Raw genomic sequence first — 19,742 nt, 5'->3', positions numbered from 1 at the left:
CCATCGGGCTTTTCAACGTAAATGCTTGATATACAACAATATATACACATATACTGATTCTGTACATGTGTCAAATACGTTAAGTATACACGTACGTGTACTAATAAAATGCATAACTACAGTGTACACTTGGTGTGCAAAGATCTGCATTACGTATACTCTTGATCTGCATAGATATACGCTAAGCATATAAACGTATTGGAATGTTCCATACACAAAGATATACGCTACGTATACAATTAATATTCTGTTCCATATACGTCAATATACGTAAGTATACTGAGCGTATATCAAGCATTTTGTCCAGTAGTTTGTCCATGTTGAAAGCACTTACAGACTTTGCTAAGGTCACCAGGAATTCCAGCAAAATTTAATCGAGTTTGTTAATAGTAAAAACTGCAATTGAAATCTTGTGTTCCGATGTTCAGATCAGTAAACATTTTGGTCTGTTGTGTAAAGAGTCACGAAGAGAAGGTACATGTGGTTCATTTCGCAATGGAGAATCTGTCAAAGACAATAATATCTCGAAGCCAATTTGACAATGCTCGCAGTAAAATAACGAGTTAACGCGTATAGAGATGTCAGTAAAGATAGACAAAGCAGCCATTAAAGTTCACGGTGTGCGAAAAGTTATCATAATGTTAGTGTACCCCTCACTGCCATCGTCGTTATAATAATGACTACAAGCACGACCACTGCCATTATCGTATTCGTCCTCCTCCCCCTGTACCCCCTCCTCCTCCTCTTCATCTTCATCATCACCATCGTCATCATCGTCATCGCCATAATCATCATGATCATCATCATGATCATCATCATCAGCATCACCATCATCATCATCATCATCATCATCATCATCATCACCGTGAACATAATCATTGTCACGTCATCATCATGATCGTCGTCATCACTGTCGTCATCATCATCGTCATCACCTGCACAATAACATGAAGTTATGACTCACCTATCACTTTTCATATCATAGTTAATTTGATAAAAATATTCGCATCGTCAAATTTGCAAAAGCCTTGTCTGACTAATCCATCAGCTGATTAGTTTCTCTTTTGTTTGGTTTGGTTTGGTTGTTAAGTAAATTAAGAGAAGTGGCAGAGCCTGAAAGATACATAGATGGAGCCTTGGCTTGTCTCTCTATAAATATTGGTAGAATGAATTCGCACATTTAAAAGTGATTTGCATAAATGCGTAGCATAACAAATCATGTAGCTTGAACAGTAATCAAAATTTTCTTATACAGTGAACGTTATTTAAATGAAAAAGGAGTATTTGTATATTCCATTTAATCGATCACCACAACAATGTTGATAGGCAAGTTCAAATACAATAAAATAACTTGACGGTGTGAATATATTTATGGTTGTACAAAGTAATATGGATGTAGTATTTTTTTTTTTTTTGAATATCGAACACGATTCAATGAATATGTTGTGATTGCTATGACCATAGTTGGACAGCGGCATCTTTAAAAGTGCCATAGCAATACTATATGCGTTACAAAGCACAAACGTCTCGTTTACAAAGGATGCCATGGATCGATTGTCCCAAACAGGAAATTGTTCTGCATTATGAATGTTATGGGGAAAACGTTATTTGACCGAACTTATAAAAGGTCACCATAGTTGGAACACAACAGTATTTTAACAAATATTTTGGCAAACAGACATATTGCATACAACTGACTGTCATGAAGAGCTAGATGCTAGTCCTTTAAGATGAGAGGACCTTCGCCTATTAATAAGCAGTTCTGAGGTAGGTGTCGTTGTCCCATTGATACATCTTGTATACCTGTTCGACAAATGACGTGATGCCATTTGTAATACTGGGATTAAGAATGTGACCATTTCTGATTATGACTTTACATAGATAGATGTACGACGGATGTCATATGTTGAGCAGGATGTGCTCACTCTTTTCGAAACAACTGACATCACTTCTGTATATTACATTCGAAGTCCATCTGACTGTGAGCCTTGTCTTGTGCCAGTTTGGATTTGTTTATTTGTTTGTTTGTTTGTTCGTTTGTTTATCCTTTGTATGTGAAATGAATTTGTAGATATCAATTTTTAAATGACTATGACCTTCGGATAATGTATAGCTATGACTGATTGTTTACTATCCCTTTCTTGTATCGTTTGCTATTTCTCTTGGCTATGCTTTGATGCCAAAGAAGTGGTGTAACGTTATGCACAAAATGTACTTTAGTTTAGTAAAATGAAAGCATTTCCCTTAGGCTTTAGGAACTAAAAGGATTCATCACAAGCATAAAACTCCTTTGAAGCCTTACTTTTCTGCAGACAGCGTTAACACAAGCAAACTTATCCTACATTCGTAACCATAAATGCCTTTGACATTGATTGCAAAGGTTTTTTGGGCTTTTTTCGTTTGTTTTGAAAAATGATGGCACCAACTTGCCTACAGTCTAGCAAAGAATGACTTTAAATTGATATTTTATGCACATTAAACTACGCAAACAACCATACGTTGAAAGATAGTTTTATCGTTTGCTGTAAGTATTTTACTATTGAACACTAACATATTCATAGGCCTGATAAATTTATGAGATTGTAGTTTTCCTGTTTTAATCACTCATGAGCGTAATCAGCCATTCACTGAGATCACCTAAAAAGGTTCAATCCATCCCCAGCTGGGTATACAAAGGGAGATGTATCATTGTTTGAACTTAATTAAAACATTCGTAATTAATTTGTTAAGGCTTTGAGAACACGCCGGTATGGTATGTGTCCAGACGAGTAAATCGCCCACCTTCCCACAAAGTCATGGAAAATTCATATGCAATTTGCTCCAAGGATATATACTGATGATTTTGACATAGTTAAAATACTGACGCTTGAAACGAATTACTCCAAGCACTTGCAGTGGTACATTTCTGTTATGATTTACCGGTAAAACACTAAGTCTGGAAGATATCTCCCTAGCCACTCTCGACGCGAGTAACTTCAGTGTCCAGTTACTGATGAGAAGCAATTACCTCGTCCAGTCTGTCAAAACTGGTTTTTCCGTTATGCTTTTAGAAGACGACCGGCATGCTAATTGCCAACGTCTGTAATCATTTTATTCTGGCCATGCACATTTCTCGGGTGCGTTTTCTACTCAGAAAGTTCTCATCATGCTCCATAGAAGAGCATTCGGCCTCTTAGATCGTGAAAACGGAAGTCGTAACAATATGAGCGTGCCTCAACTCAGCCGACGGACCCTCGGAATGCTTTTGTAAGTTGAGGCCACGCTCAACGCTTGATTATTTAAAAAAATGTCGCGTCGGACAAGTTTCGGAAATTTAAATCTAAAGTTAGTTATTAATATAACAAAGCGTCAGAGAAGATGGCTATGTTAATTAAATGAAATGAAGTATGCAATTAATCTATCGAATGCATCTGATACGTTGCTTTTTAACACATTTTCAGGTAGAATGCGCCTTGGGGACAGATATTCAGATTCTTAAACTTTCTGGGATATTATATGTGGGCGGCTTATTTTAAAACACTTGGGGTAAGAAAAAATCTCACCGTCTTAAATTGTTTCAATAATCGAAAACATTAGTTTTTCCCGTACAGTTAACACAGAGATGGCGGCCATTTTAGATTCTGTAAATGTTAGGTTATTTGTACCTCTAGTACCGAAATGTGTGCGGTGACCCCCTTATTTTGATTCTTGAATCGGTAGGAGAATGGTTGAAAATTTTCATCGACTAAACATTTGGCAAACGTTTCAGCCTTTCACTTTCGAGGCGCATACTACCTTAACGTTATCAAGTTGATAAATTATGTGCATCATTTCCTTCAGTTCAAACAATTATCCCTAAAACCTACTTTCCTTGTATCATGTTTTTACTACCCGCCTTACAACAACACGCTGCGTATCTTTTGATGATCCTAAACTTAGCTATTCATATAAATTGCTACCTAGACATGTAATGGTAATCGATGAAACGGTAGAAGTCAACGAATACAAATCTAATATAAGAAAGTAGCCCTGGTTTTACGTGACAAAACATTCGTATTGTCTGTCAAGCTTAACAAAGAAAAACGTTCGGTCGGCAAGCCGTGTGATCACTGATTCCGGAGTGTTGTGTTAAATGTGTCTTTCATAGATATTTGTAGATGGATTGTGAAGGTAGACTATGAAGTTTACAAAAAGTGGTTCCATTTTCACGGGAAGTATCCGCGCCATTTTGGATCTGAACCATTTTATTACCTGCTAAAATCACGCATTATTTTGAAAAGTTGCCCTAACGGGATTCGCACGTTCATCGATTTGATGTTCTCAATATAGCGGGTATAGCATTAGACAGGTCAGATTACTGGAAATACACATTTTTACTTCGTTTTATCCGTAACCTGACTTTAAAAGAGCTGTTAAAAAGTTAGGTCACAAATTTTGAACGAAAACTTGCGTTATCAGAAATATCAAATGTTGTCGATTGTAAATTTAGATTCATTCAAAGCGATCCGTAGCGAATCAAAAGTTGTTTCCTCAACAATTATGTTAACCCATTAAATCTTAGCTATGCTATTGATTTTACGCGTTTAAGTCGATGTTCATGGTATATTCACATGCTAACAAGAATAGTGTGCATGCCAAAGGTTAAGTCGATAGAATTGAAGTCTGGCGTCTGAAAGTTGCGCTCAGGGTTTGAAACAGATGTTTTAGTAATGATGAACGTAGAGCTAACGACTAAATGATTAATCTGGAGCCATTGTTGTTTCCTATCATCGGTCCAAATACAGAATTTAGCAGAATTAAGATGTTAAAGCCCCACTAGTTGTATCTTTTAGCATTATTTTTATGACTTTACTTTTCAAACTATAATGAGTTTGTGAGAATGTACTAATTTAGGTGTGTGTACACACTTATTATTAAGTACCCGATGGGACTGTATATGCAATTTTGAACAAGATAAAGATTACACTGCGAATAAATTTTTGCCCCCTCATTAAATCGTAGCCCCATGTGAGAAAGCAAACACCATTGATACTGTTCGTATCTGCACTGAAATCTTCACTGACTTCACAGAGTAGTCCAACGAAATGCATAGGGGTGAATGTTTTCAACTGTGACGTTGTATGTTCTATTTTCTTTGTAATATTACAATTTTTTTCAAAATGGCGGGAAATCAAAATGACCGTTAAAACTTGAATTTACTTGTCAAATATTTCACAAAGGAATGATCTGCTAATTCAGTAAGACCTACATCCCTTCAGAGGGTAGAATTCAGAGAAAACCAGGAGAGAATAGGAAGATATTTTTAGGTCAATAAATGCCAAGAGTGGCGGCTAGTGGGGCTTTAAACATGCGTGATAGATCAGAACAGCTGATGATGACTGACAACGGATTACGTACAACAAAAATCGTCTGCTACAATATACTATGCTACAAATTTACCATTTCACAGGCAAAAAGAGCAATTTTGCGGTTTGGGGCTTTCGCTGGAAGTGCATGTGATCGATTCGGCCATCTCCTCTTGATCAGTGTGGCGTTTCTTCATTTGCAAACGACGTATTGACGAAAGACATCAAGAACTCGCCTTGTGTCCTTCGGCAAATCCGCGTTGATATCTGCCTTAATCATGAGAGGTTTTTTGTCCGTGGGAGCCTCATTATGGATGTTTGTGCTCTGACAATACGTCAATTTTACTGTTGAAGACGGGAATATGACGCTCAAATCATTTATGTCCAGGGTTACGTATTCACTAGTGGTGCTGGCTCGGTTTGACAAAATTTGATTAAGTTGTGCCTTCGGTTTCTTGTCGTCAAATTATCATTTTATTTAAGAAAAACACGCTTCCTTTTATACTTTAAACATCTCCGCAAAGGCGTCATGATGAACGATCTGTTTGAAAACAGATATATATCAGATGGTTTGATTTGGTTTTGTATGTATTAAACGTGTCCCGTCAAACCTCATTGGCACAAACGGGACAAAATAATGACGTTGAATGCACGTGCCCGTCTCTGCCGCAAAGGCGGCACGGAGTCATCACTCCACACGGGGTCGATCATCTATATAGCCCTCGTGTGTATGGCTTACCATCACATCACAGCGAAGAGCGTTCCGAAAGAGTTGTTTCGAATTTACCCGTTACCGGACAAGCTCAGTAGGCCGTGCCCGACGGCGTAAACGAGCTCGATCAAAGATTTCAACAGCGCATCTGACATGCGGTAACGAGACTTTTATCTCTTGAACACCCCTCATAACTGCACACTGCAAAGCCTTCGCTAATCCCGCATCATCCGGGTCTGCGCTGGGAGATCATTTACCCTGTGTTATATCCTCTGCTCATATCAAACAGAAGAGCTGTGTTACCATATTTAATATCCTGCACGTTTTACACTTTCTTTCTGTTTTTCAAAATTTTCATTATCGGACACGATCCCAAGTGTCCCCAAAGATTTTCAAGATTTGATTAAATTTTGCGTTACTTGTTCTCCATACAGAAACAGTAGCATCGTATCGAGTCACCGCATTTTCGAATGTACACAATCAAAACCATGATGAGGATGTCGCTGTCATTCAAGGCTGACTATTCGAGGTCGTGGGACCTAACCTTTGTTTTTTTGTGTGTACGTGTACCTTTGTGACACCCTAGAAGGGGACGACAGTTATAATTTAATCAACAGCGCTGATGAAAAGGCGTCTCCCTGTCGCAAGGTTTAATACTTGCCTGATGGTGAGTCCCGCTGCAGTCGTTAACTGCGGGCTTCCTGAAGAAAGCGTCCGCCCGGTTCATCTCATTCTGCGGTTTAATAGTTTTCCCCTAAACGACCCATCTCCATTTCCCCGTGAGGTAGACTATCCTACTAGTCAGCAAACCGATCCCGGGGTTAAAAGGAATTACCTGACGCCATATTACTCCGACAATTGTAATGTGACCCGCCCTCCGAATGTCGAAGGAGACAAACGTGGACATTGTCGCAAAGGCGGGGGCTTCCTCCGTCCGCGCATTCAGACGGGAATCAAAACTTTGTTATGATCGGTTTTCCAGTATCGATTACGTATGCGTAAGGAATAACGATAATCTAGCTGTACACATAACCTTTACCGTGCAGACAGACAAAGTAGAGGATAGAAGGGATGTTATGCGTTAGAGTATTCCACAAACAGTATATGATATCATAACATGCGTTTCTATATACTGTACATAGTTTGTAAGTTACGCTATATATATATATATATATATATATATATATATATATATATATATATATATATATATATATATATATATTATATATATATATATATATATTATATATATATATAGTTTTGGAAAAGTGGATACATCCTTTACCTATCTTGACTTTCTAAAAATCACCCAAGGAAATTAATGATATCATCGGAAATTTGGTGCTGCTTTGAACTTGAAGTACGAGTGTGGTGATGGTGATGTCTGATCAACTCTGCTGGGGAGCAAGGGAAAATCTGACCATGTTGATTTTAAATTCTCGAAATAGTCTTTCCAGTGAACAAATTGATGGATACCCTTGTTATCCAAGAAGCTTGTCCTTCTTGCAGCATGTCGTCTTGTTCTCATTATCCAGTACACTATGCGTGTTGATTGTCACTCTCAATACGATGTAAAATTCTTCATTGTTGTCCAATGCTTCTCATCGACATGTTTATCATATAAGATATATATATATATATATATATATATATATATATATATATATATATATATATATATATATATATATATATATATATATATATATATATATATACAATGTTAACTGCAGGGTATCTTCAAGCGCATAAGACTATTCGGGAATATATATATAATATATATATATATATATATATATATATATATATATATATATATATATATATATATATATATATTCCCGAATAGTCTTATAGTCGAACGTCATTTGAAAATAACTCAAACAAATAGTTTTTCCACTTCCACCATCCCTATCCTGACACCTGTTTCAGGAGGACTAGATTCGATGTTAACCCGGTATATCGTGTGATGACGAACATAATTTTCTTTCTACCTGAAGTCAAATTTGTATGAAATCGATGGGTGGCGTCGAATATAACTGACATGCTAAAAAGGGACTCTCAGCTGGGTTTCCCCTAATTTCACCTTTCTTCGTCTGAGCGTCTGTCATGTAAATTACAGCGGGAGAAGGAGGGGGGGGGACATTGAAGACACACATTCGTTTTTAGTGATAAAAAAACGATTGACTTTTATGCAATTTGCAAACAGGACACACATATCAGAATGAAAGACGATGTACGCAACATATTAGAAATAAAAAGCGTCGCTTTTTTCGATTGACATTCGTTTTATTTACCAGAAACATAATGATTTCATCTTTTTTTGTCACAAGCAAATGCAGGAACGAAAGACTAAATCTAAAATGCTCTTTAAATTGCACACCTGACCGAAAAATATATGTATATATATTTTAACACAAAATATTTTTTTTTACCTCATTATACCAAATATTTCCATTGTCACGATTAGCGAATGAAAGAAAAATGTCCTGATTTTTGTTTGTTTTTTATCGCATTTTCCAAATTATAAATTAAGAACTATGCACCAACTTGACCACAGTCATAAGCTTCCTCCAGGTTGATGTTTGTTGTTATTGTCGTTATTGTCGTAGTTTGATAAGACTGAGATTTTCTGTTGAGTCAACTGCGGTATGCAGAGAAAGCGGGGGCTTGATTTAATTTGCATATGTACAATCTTCTTCGACGTTAACAGACCTTTACTTTTGCGCATGCCCCGGTAGGTTACATCACAAACGTATGGAAACGCACCAGTTGTTATGGGGGGGAATGCAACAGCAAATCATTAAAAAAAAGTGGATACAAAGGTTTGAAATTCTACGCAACACTCAGGACTGTTCTTTGTTCAGCCGTCACATCAAGGGCAAGAATCGATTTTTCCTTCGGTGATGATGGTTTCGTTTCGGAACAGCAATAGATTGGGAATCGGATCAAGTTCCATGTTGTGTTCAGTTCAGTATGCGTTGATGTGCGGTGTCCGTGACACAGAGCCGCAGTAGAACGGCAAGCCTCAATGTTCAATACGAGAAACGCGAAAATCTTCCATTTTGTTTCCACGAACAGTTCATACGAGCTTGGCTCCATCCTCTGACAGTCTTTTCTCGACAGTCCACCAACCGAACCTTCTTCCCCGCAACTAGTTTAGTTTTGTTTTGTTTTGTTTTTCTCAAAAACACGGACCCGTTGACGTCACTCTGTGGTAAACTTGGTGCATAGCTACTGAAGGCCTCCCCTGCAATGTGTTTTAAAGCTTTAGTTCAATATTACAAGATTTTTTGTTTATTTCTAGTTATCGGCACTCTTCTTCAACGTAATGATGCGGCTTCCAAGCCCTCTTCTCTTGTCTTCATTGTTTCGGCTTTTGAATGAGTTTCTTCTCTCGCGCAAATCTACCTCGGGGATCAAAAGGCTAAAGAGTGCTTTGCGAACAAGTTCCAGCTCCCTTGTTTCATCATCCATATACTCGCCAACATCTTTCTTCCAGCCTGGGCTGAAGCAGCTGGGGCCGTCGCATATCGGTTGAGCTGTTGCCATGAGAACCAGGAATGCCAGAGTAACCATAGCAACAAGTATCATAGCTTTCGATTCCATCTCTTTTTGTGTGTTTGTGTTTTAATGTTGTTCGACAGAGCTAAAAGAAATCAAACGCAAGCAAAATAATTATATTAAAAAGAGAACGTATTGGGGGTGGATAATTGACAAGCATTCAAGAAATAAAATTTATATAACCGAGAGAGTAACACCTGTTATACCCGGTAGAAGTCATTTGAGAAATTCGCTTCTAATTTTGCTTTGTGTTCACCCAAGCGGATTGGTCAATATCAAATATTGACGAGAGCGTTTGCTCGACAAGAATCGCTGACATATGCAAGCCGACCTGACTCGACTCGTGCGAGACAGCCTGTGGGTAAGAAATAAAGAGGATGCGGTGATCTTCTCCCGTCATCAAAAATCCATGAGATGATGTAAAGACCCGAGCAAGCGAGTTGCAAGTGTTAGAAACGTACGCCAGTAGGGACATGAAATTTTTATATGGCAACCGCAGCCGCGATTCGGTGTTGAAGAAAACTGAGAGTGGCAGATATTGGAAGAGATTTTTTTATAAGGATGGCATACAATCCATTTTATTAAGGATTCTAATGGATTATTAGAGTTGTATGTCGTCGCGGTATGGGATTTTTGTTTCTATACAATCCATACCAGCTTTTCTTTAAACATCTTTGACTTGTCGATAATGTCCGGGCAGAGCAGCCGCGGTTGTTTTGTCAGTGCCGTGCCCGTGTTCAAATTTCAATTAAGGAGAAAGTCTATCTTCAGCACTCCCCGCGATAGGGCTGAAATATGATACTGACGTTGGCCCTCTTGACAAAATGCGCCGAAGAGGAAGCCGGGTATAGGCGAATGCAGTCGGCAGTATGGCTAGTGTCAGCCCGAGCTCCGCTCGATATTGAGGGATCGCCGTTGAATATTACGCTACTTTTGAACCTCTGCGTCGATTTTACAAAGTCTGCGACGGGCTGACTCGAACGATTGACGATAAACCTGGGAGACATTTGCTTTTGAAATCGAAAAAGAAAGACCGGGAGACTTTTTTATCTGCTGTGCAGATAATAACAACTTGTGAAAAACACTGGAGCTATTCAACCGGTTCGAAAGGCCTGTCCATAAATTTTGTCACGAAAATACCACGGAACACTGCGCACGTTTAATGGGTTATTATACTCTTGCAAAACATTAGCTATTTTTAATCAATTCTTTTGATCATTATAGATAAGTAAATTTTAACCGCGATATAATACGGACTGTCAGTCACGGATAAGACATTGATATGAAACGTAAACAATCTTTGTTCGCTTATATTAATAACTATTGAAGCGCACTTTCATATTAAACTGCTCACTGAGAACAAGATCGAAGAGAGATTGCTACTGCACAGAGGAGAAAAAGTCGTTCCGTCAACAACATCTCCCAGTTATTCATATTTTGCTTGGAGAAAATTTCCCGCTTTTAACAAAAAATATATATATTTTTGCATTATGAAATTGAAACTGCGAAATGTGCCAAAATAGTTCCGTCAAAAAACGCAAAGGTTGAAGACGCCGAATCGAGACAAGATACAACTGAAAGTCAAGACGTACTATTCACAGATCCTATTATAACAAAAAGACCGACATTCCCGTCATAAACACGATAATACGCGCAAATAATTTACTGCTTAGCTGAAATTGTGGCATGTTGCCTTATCAACTATAATACGGCACATCGACGCTTTAAGAACTTAGAATGCATCAAGTGTAAACGCTGTGATTTAAGAATTTTTTGATTTGTGTGTGTGTGTGTGTATATATATTTATATATATATATATATATATATATATATATATATATATATGTTATGTATAAATGTATGTTTATATGTATGTATGTTTGTTTGCATCTATCTATCTATCTATCTATCTATCTATCTATCTATCTATCTATCTATCTATCTATCTATCTATCTATCTATCTATCTATCTATCTATCTATCTATCTATCTGTACTATGTCCTTCGATCTCTAAACCTACGGTACACAACTAAGATTGCAAAGAAATAGTTGACGTTTATGAGCACATGGGTCTTACATTTATTTGTTCCCCAAAACATATATGTGAAGATACACGAACTTTTCTCGCGTTGGATAGACTTATGTATGTGCCTTTAATGATAGTTAACTTTTAAAACCCGTCGTGCTTCGGGTAGAGTTGATAGTTTTGAGGTGAATCTGTGTATGTACTGTGAAATGACTGTTTGACTTGAGATGGCTGACTGTTTTATTACGGGCCATTCATCCCTCCTGTATTGGCAGCAAAATTGAAAAAAAAACTGAATGACAAGACGAAGCTGGAAATTTTACCCAATCACTCTTCGGTAATCGGAGCTGACAAGTTAATCGAGGCGGAGAATGCATTTTATGACGGTCGCCGCTATGACACGAATTACCTCATTATTCTTCGTGAAAATTCCTCGCCCAATTATCGATACGTGTTGCACGACGCATGGCAATAAAAAGAGTTTCCGAAATGAAAAAAAAATGAGGTTTTTACAGAGTTTACAATCTTCGAAGTCACAGAGGACAACAGTGGCAAAATTTATCGGGGCCATAGATCATGGGAAAGAAAACACTGATTTGTAAAAACTACTGTACAATATCCAGTGATGGCAAATGCGGATCTTTCTATCTTTCGTCAGCATCTATTTTGCTATTATTCTTTTAAATTGCCGCAATCAATCATGTTTACATCGGCTATGAAAAATGTTAACGCCTTTCCCGGTTCCATACGATACGTCGACACGTACCGTTCACACAAGAATTTATGAATGTCGTAGACCAGACAAGATGTTCTCTCGTCACTATCTTATTGGACGACAATTTCCAAGTCGAGGTGGGATGGGTTGCTTTGGCACGGATTTCATCGCCAAGGGACGAGGGTGACAGGCGAGAGCCGTAAGGGAGATGGCGCCCCCGTTGAAAATAATTCAAATCGGTATAATAACTGTATCGACAATTAGTGTACATACACTTTGCGACTTCAGGGCTCACGTACAGTATCTGACGCGAGAAAAAAGCTCAGGCGGGCGTCATAAAGATTTTAAGATTCACTCGACGGAGCATAAAGTATTTATGTCGCTTCTTCCGAACACGGCGCGCGTTGCTCGGTTTCAGCTCTAGTTTGATCCAAAAACAAACAATAGCAACTGGTGATCTGACTCAGACCTCCCGCCTGTGCTGTCTGCTTTCTGTCGTCGATGAGAATTTTTTGGCGATGGCGCGACTCGGGCGTCTGTCATTTCTCCGTGACGTCATCGTTGATTTGATGGACAACCATCTGTTCACTAATTAACTGGACACACATTTTGTCGCCCACTGATACTCGCAATTGTCGAGAACGCTGGGATTTTCTCCGTAAAAATCTCCCGGCTGGTACCGTCACGGCACCCGCTATCAGATAGTCGTTTGTAGTCCTTCCGTGCGTATGATTCGAACGCCGTCCCGGGGAATTCGGGAAAGACTTTAACGATGATCACGAAATAATTTAGGCGCCCATTTTTCAAGATTGTCGTCTGTTGTGTGAGAGACGAGTTTTAAATAAAGCGAAGTGATTCGCTAGTAACGAGCCCCCCGTGGCCGTGATCATCAAGACAATTATTTCTCTCAAGAATCGGCAATTCTTGCGCTCACGAACGAGAAAGCCGAGAAACGAGTGGGTTCATTGAAATGCTGGTCACGCGCAACTCGATTCTTTATTCAATAAAGGTTAAGAGAATGGGAGTTTAAGAGAGTCAAGAATTGCTAAAATGATGAATTGGCCCCGAGAGGGTTCAAAATGTCTGGTTAATCAAATAGTAAGATAGCACGTCGGTAAGGGAGGAATCATGCACGGCGCTATCTGTGGGTGCGTGCAAACTCGGCGGTCGCCAAACAGTGCGGTTTGCCCCATCTTCTCCTCACGAAAATCGATACTCTAGAAACCTTTTAATGTCACAGAAAAGAAACGGGAGCTCAAAGCCGTTATGTCGCAAAGATTCCGCCGCCTCTGGTGCTGAAACCTTCGGGTGAATCAAGTAGAGTGATGATATACTCGGAGAGATTGCAGTGAACACAAATCATCATGTTCAAAATATAGTCCCCTGTACAAGCCGTGGCTCACTGTCACCTTGATCTTCAGATTTCTCTCAAACTATTCTGTTCCTAAACCTGTCTCTTGAAACGCATGGTCGTATATACCTCTGATCTCTGATCTAATCGACTTCGACAGGTTTCGTTTTCATCACTCTATATTTGAAGTGGTTTTTTTACGAAATATAGATGTCGGAAGGAATAAAATTTGCGCGATGCAGAACTCAGTCTGAAGTCACTTTTTTTGCGCGGAACATTTTATGGTCCCCCGCTGATAGTTTTTGAGTTATTGCTGACGACAAATCCGTTCATAAACGCTGATTATAGTAGTTCACAGCCATAACTAGTAAAATTCAAAAAGCGATGCTTCACATTTTGAGCAAAAATTATGGCAGTTATTGTAAGGTTCTGACGATTATTTACCGCCTGACGATCGGCCCATTGTACCCGATACACAACGTCACATCACTGAAATTTGATTTAACACGCTTACGTGTATATTTGTACATTGTGTGAAAAATAAATATACATTTCCGGGCGACGGACGAAACTTCTTCGTCTGTGATAACCGAAAAACGATATTCTTAGCTTTCTTTTACGGTTAGTTTTACCAATTTTCCTCTGTTAATGGTGTGAATCGAGAATGGAGCGAATCGCTGTAGAATCTTTTCCTCCATCAGGTGGAAAACTGGGCACATCTCTAAACAGATGAATGCCGCAAAATAAAAAAAAGGCGGGGAAATACATTGCAATTATATTGTCAATATATAGACAGTAAAAAGCTTTCAGAAAATCTAGCTCTTTCTCTTCCTGTCCATCTATCTCTATCTATCTATCTATCTATCTATCTATCTATCTATCTATCTATCTATCTATCTATCTATCTATCTACCTATCTATAGATCTTCCTTTGAACTCAATGCCTATTGCTTCTGTATACTTCTAGGCAATTGTACTTATACTAGTTTCTCCAACGATATGAATAATCGCAAATCGAACATTTTCTGTATACATTATTCTGTGACAGATGGCGCAAGTATTGTTCAAGCGAGCTTTTTGTATGGCGCCTCAAGAGGCGTGTTGAAAAGGGTTTCCATTAGCTGTCGTGTTGAAAAAAATTGTGCAGATTTAGCTTCAAAAAACCCAAAAATGAGCGTTTCTGTCCAGAATGTGATGAATTTGTAGGGCGCGGGGACTATATGTCATCAAGATTCGTTGGTTTTCCTTTGTTTCAGAGCAGAGGATGAAAGAACTCGTTGTTGGAGGCATGAGTGATGAAGTATGGAGAGCAAGAATGTGTAACTTTTTCGGCGCGAAACATCAAGAGTCCATGTCATTGCCGTTCTGAACGAGACAGCTACACCCTCGGACACATTTTTGCTGGACTTGACTCAACCTTATCATTTCGAAAAATGTCGGATATGAAGAACGGGGACTCCAAATATATCTGGTCGGCGACGGCTACAATTTTGGTGCTGATTGATATCCACAGTGCAGACACGGTATCCGTTTAACAATGTTGAATCTACAAATTAAGTGTGTGCCTCGGTACGCGGTGGCAGTCGCTCGCCAACAAAATCACGGAACATGTAAACGCGATGTTTTCAACACCGCCCTCGTGTTACTTATTTCGCAGGCTTCGAAATCGTGGGCTGCAGACCCTATAGGCACTGTTGAGTGATTTAAAAGCGAGCCCCGATTAAAAAAATCCCCAAAATCTAACCCCCGACGAACTCCAGCGATTTTATCTCGATTCTAATCTAGCGCGCACTTGACATGTCCCTGTGCGATGAACTAAGAAATTTGTCGATCGACGAATTATCAAAGTGAAAAAAAATACAGAAGAAAGCCTACATGGGGATAGATCAAAGGCAGGAAAAGGGATTCGACCAAAGAGGAAGGTGGCTGGACTGAAGTGAATAATTCATAAACGACTTACCACCGTATCACGCCGAAAGAAGAGGAGTGGGAAGTATCGTAGAGTTCGGTACAACTATTCTGTGGTGCAGTCAGCGTTTAGAAATAGATGCACTGGCCAGCGCGGTAGTCAACTTAAATGCTGCCAGTGCGCGAGACGCCTACCTATAAGCGTTTGGCTCACCTACAGAGAGCGGCACTGCGCATGCTCTTTACCGCGCCTACTATACGCACATTTCTTCCCATAAAGAGTGTCCCCTACTTCTTTTATTACGTCCTCGAGGCTATCGATCCGAGCTTTGAAATTTTAAAACTGATGTCGCTGGTTGGCCACGGGGCCACACAGCCAACTGTACCCAGCAAAATGCTTGAGCGCCGAGGGCTGTCTGCAAAGGTCTACGATTCTAAGGGTCAGGCGTTATATATCTAACGACTCCTGCTGTGGTGCGTTTTTTCCTCCCAATACGCATACCTCTGTCATCCCTTGTGGTGCTCCAAAATGCCTCTCTTTTATCTCTCCTTTCCCTTTATGCAGCAGAATATTTGTGACTTTGTGACGGTGACAATCCACTGGAATATCATCAAATTGAAATCTCAGCTTCCCCGTGACTGTTTACTAAATCCAGAAACAACAACACAGCGCTGCGGGATTTGCCGAATTTTCGATCTCTGACTACAGTGAAACAGTGACCCTAGCTGCAGAGCTCACTCTCTCTCTCTCTTCGATGGCGCCACAGACTTGTGTCTCAAGTACTTCACTAAAAAAGGGGGTTTAAAATGATTAGCAGTATCGTTTTAATTGAATATTCTCTTTCGCTTTCACAATAGATGGTCGACCATCTGTTGATTTATTTCTGAATGCATATGCATACTGGTAGGTTGCTGGTTTCCGGTTTTGCTTTGTTGTGTTTTCCTTTGTTTTGTTGTTTCCTGCATCGAAAGAGCGGCTTTCTGAAACTTGGAATATTTGGTTTTGGTATGTGTTTACCGTAATGAACAAAACCAGCACCTAGTCAACGGCTAGGCGCTATTGTTCAAAACGAAAATGGCCTGCGTGGCGTAGAACTTGAGTAATATGTGCGCGGCTTGGTCATGATTTAACCGCAGCATGTTGAGCCATCATCTAGATTAAGGATCAAGGGATCAACATTCGGAAAGATCTAATTAATCCAGGAAGTAAGAACAATTAGTAGATACAGGAAGACAGTTAGTTATGGAATTACAAACATTGACTTGAAAATTTAATTTTCGATTCATTGATTCGCGTATCATGGAAGCTATGTGTCATCGTACTTAAACTTTTGATGTATGCAGAGCTTATTGTACAGTATCTATCTGCGAATCGAAGTTTAAATATCACGGAAACCTTTTCAAAGCTAGTTGATATTTCCTTGTCGATTTACTATGTAAAGAAGATTTCAATTGTCAAAAATTTTGGTCTAATTTTACGCGGGAATAACTAAAAACGGCTCATTTCATGATTCTACAAATTGAGACGATTTTTTTTATAAAATGTGAAAAATGATAATGTATGAAAACACAATAACGGCACATATTTCAATTGGTTTTTTTGTATTTTAATCATATTTTGAGGACAAGTATGAATTAATTTTCATTAGAGTCAGCTTGACTAATCGGAATTTAATTATAAAAGATTATCCTTGACTTAAAGTTAGGTCAGACGGCGGTCCGATGTCATTATCCCATGACAATAAAGATATAGATAATGTTATATTAAACTTTAGAAATACATGCAATCAGTACCACATTGAAGATTTTTCCGGTTCAATTCTGAATTTGTACAGTGATATTGAAACTTCAAGGAGGGGACAACAATCGATTGTACGATTTCCAGTGTCGTCCATTGTTGGTGGCGACGTTTTCATCCAATTAGCGAGGACTGTGTACGCTGATTGCATTTGTGGTGTTAACATTGTCACTGAGTCGATTGACATTTACGATGAGCTGACTTTTTCCCCACGTCGTTTACATCAATACCTGTTCGTCAAGACTGGCGCTGTTCGCTCTAACGAGCGGATGCTTCTACGTGGCTCGATTGCATCCGACACTTTCAACAAAGAAAATTCGACAACGGTGTCTCGCTCTATGGCACACTATCACCTGTAGCCGATTCTTTCGACGTTCACAACAATTGCCCTTTTCAGCAGCCGATACGAGAAAATTCGTATGCCAGTAGCAGCAGGACGTCAAGTGCGTAGAGGACGGTTCAGAAGTACCCGCGTCCCCCCTCCCTACATTTCAGAAAATCAGATTTGGTTTTTCAAATCTGTACCGCTACATTCCGCGGGAAACACTTCGCTTCGCGTCGGTCATCGGCATGCGACAGGTAGCGGCGCTGAATAGCGGAATCATAAATCACCCTTCAAGTGTGTCGACGTCAGAAATTGATGAAACAACCGACTGTTGCTTTGGAGATATTGCGTCTCATTAATTAAAGTATAGTCTACGAAATTGGTTGCAACTTCTTTGTCCGTTTTTGAATTACAGCGGTGTGTGTGCTTGTAGGCTGACAGGCGAACATTCGACATGTGGCATCTAAAGCGGGAAAATCTGCAAAGGTGTCGCGCGCAACAGGCGCGTCCCCCAGGCACAAATCGCAGTTATAGCGACCGCCAAACCCGTTTCTTTTCTCTTAAAATATCTATCTCCGTTCGGAGGACGTCGGGGCTGTTGCATCCGCGATAATCTTAGCCGTTTGGAGTTTCATCACTGTAAATCTTGGTCCTGAAGGAATTTCTATTCACAATAGGGAAATTCTTGGCCAGCCGAAAGCCAAGGGAACATAAAAGTGATACCGTGCGTCGTTAGTTTGTAGGATTCTTTTATTGACTAGTCATATTTGCCCGACCGTCCCTTGAAACGTCTTCAAGGCCCCAACATGAATCTGTGAACAAAGTCGCCCATGAAAGTCGGCAGATATTGATGCTGAACGGCATTATATGAATTACATTCATTCACCCTCTGTGCAATGTGTTATTATTTTGGCGCGGAAAACGCACAGAAAGGTTTGATCGTCCGTTGCGGAATTCAATACATTTTTTTTGGGTTGATGTACAGTGTAAAAACATTGTATCGCTGTTTATTCTGGAAGCTAAACTTTCTACAGCTAATACCTAAAACCTTAATCGGATCGATAATGTAGCCAGTAATTCGGGCATTTTGTGTTTTGGTGAACACGCCTCGTACTATCCCCTCCGGCATGTTTTCTTGGGGGGGGGAGAGGCTTCAAACGACGGCAGATGAAACCAGATCAAACGAATATAATCGGTTTGTGTTCATATGGCGGGCAGCCTTTCTAGAAAGTTAGAACTCCCTCAGACTGCATTCTACTTTGTAAAACTCTGAATAGTATCTGAATGTTGTGTATATCCAAACTTTCGAATTACACACGCTATTTGTTCGCTGTCGTCAAATGACAACTTCGCTTTTACAATAATGGTTTTCAGAATGTTTTAGAACTTTTGTCCTCAGCCAAAACACGCGCGTTGTGCTGCATAGAATCGCGACTTTGTACGGAACAAATCACTCAATCACTGATTTGTGTCACTGCAGATCGAAATCACATTTGGAGTGTCTTCTACTGGAATTTCTCGTTCGGTTTAATTTTCCAGAACCTTGTTTACGGCGATCGAGATGAATGAGTTAAATCTGTTTCCTGTCGCACGGCTATTTCCCGTTCTCTCATTCCGATACCATTAAGTCACTCATCGGCAATCCGTGCCCTCCGTTCTGCCCGTGGTGCGCACCAAATCACGCGTCAACGTTGCCAGGATCAGATGACGTCACGAGCGGAGTGGAATAAATGGCACCTTTCGTCGGCGTTTGTACTGTCGTCTATCGCGTGACGTCATGCCATCTCGCCCCCTCCCCATTTCAGGGTTTTGAAATAAATGTGCTCCAATCTCGAATACACAAGACATGCACGTTTGTACATGGTATTGTGGCATCGCTTCCTTCTATTTCAAGTACACGTTAGCAAGATACGCTAGGTGAAAGTCCTGTATGTAACTAACCCCATCATCCTGCCCATGAATCGTGTTTGTTGCCGCTAGCCTTGATTTTACATTTAGATTCATATTCACAGAG

The 19,742-nt window shown here is 39.6% G+C and overlaps 1 long non-coding RNA gene across 1 annotated transcript; it reads right to left on the bottom strand.

Moving 5' to 3' along the window:
- Positions 1 to 8,287: 8,287 nt before the first annotated feature.
- On the bottom strand, positions 8,288 to 15,836 carry LOC139114131 (uncharacterized). The gene is made up of 2 exons (XR_011547804.1): positions 15,658 to 15,836; positions 8,288 to 9,688 (listed from the first exon to the last, which is right to left on the bottom strand). It is a non-coding gene; the product is annotated as an uncharacterized lncRNA (long non-coding RNA).
- Between the last annotated feature and the right edge of the window lie 3,906 nt (positions 15,837 to 19,742).

This window comes from Ptychodera flava, chromosome 16 (genome assembly GCF_041260155.1).
Source record: "Ptychodera flava strain L36383 chromosome 16, AS_Pfla_20210202, whole genome shotgun sequence".
In the NCBI taxonomy this organism is placed as follows: Eukaryota; Metazoa; Hemichordata; class Enteropneusta; family Ptychoderidae; genus Ptychodera; species Ptychodera flava.
This window is presented reverse-complemented; position numbering and strand designations above follow the sequence as displayed.